Source organism: Triticum dicoccoides, unplaced genomic scaffold (genome assembly GCF_002162155.2).
Source record: "Triticum dicoccoides isolate Atlit2015 ecotype Zavitan unplaced genomic scaffold, WEW_v2.0 scaffold55031, whole genome shotgun sequence".
NCBI classification, from domain to species: domain Eukaryota; kingdom Viridiplantae; phylum Streptophyta; class Magnoliopsida; order Poales; family Poaceae; genus Triticum; species Triticum dicoccoides.
Window position 1 is genome coordinate 11,782 of NW_021281223.1, and position 820 is coordinate 12,601.

The 820-nt window shown below is 43.9% G+C and overlaps 1 non-coding gene across 1 annotated transcript; it reads right to left on the minus strand.

Moving 5' to 3' along the window:
* Positions 1–614: 614 nt before the first annotated feature.
* On the minus strand, positions 615–733 carry LOC119346910. Its single transcript, XR_005167997.1, has one exon. It is a non-coding gene; the product is annotated as a 5S ribosomal RNA (ribosomal RNA).
* Positions 734–820: the final 87 nt, after the last annotated feature.

Sequence of the window (820 nt, forward strand, 5' to 3'; positions counted from 1 at the left end):
GGAGATACCTGTAGTGCACCTTTATAGTCACCCAGTTACGTTGTGACGTTTGATACACCCAAAGCACTCCTACGGTATCCAGGAGTTACACGATCTCATGGTCAAAGGAAGAGATACTTGACATTGGCAAAGCTCTAGCAAACGAACTACACGATCTTTGTGCTATGCTTAGGATTGGGTCTTGTCCATCACATCATTCTCCTAATGATGTGATCCCGTTATCAACGACATCCAATGTCCATAGCCAGGAAACCATGACTATCTGTTGATCACAACGAGCTAGTCAACTAGAGGCTCACTAGGGACATATTGTGGTCTATGTATTCACACGTGTATTACGATTTCCGGATAATACAGTTATAGCATGAATAAAAGACAATTATCATGAACAAGGAAATATAATAATAATACTTTTATTATTGCCTCTAGGGCATATTTCCAACACCAGCTCCACTACAAAGACGATTGTAGTTTGCTTTGCCCGCCGCTACACGCGTGAATAATGACCAACGAACTAAAACTTACCGCAAACGTGCAAAATAATAAAACGTGGTAAATATATGTCGCGGCCGTGAGTTTTCTTTTGCACGCCGTGCAAAAAAAATTTTAAAAAGGGAATGCAACACGAGGACTTCCCAGGGGGTCACCCATCCTAGTACTACTCTCGCCCAAGCATGCTTAACTTCGGAGTTCTGATGGGATCCGGTGCTTTAGTGCTGGTAGGATCGCATCCGACATGTTACCCCCGTCTTCGTCCCTTATGCTTGCCAATCCCAGCTCCACTACAAAGACGATTGTACTTTGCTTTGCCCGCCGCTAC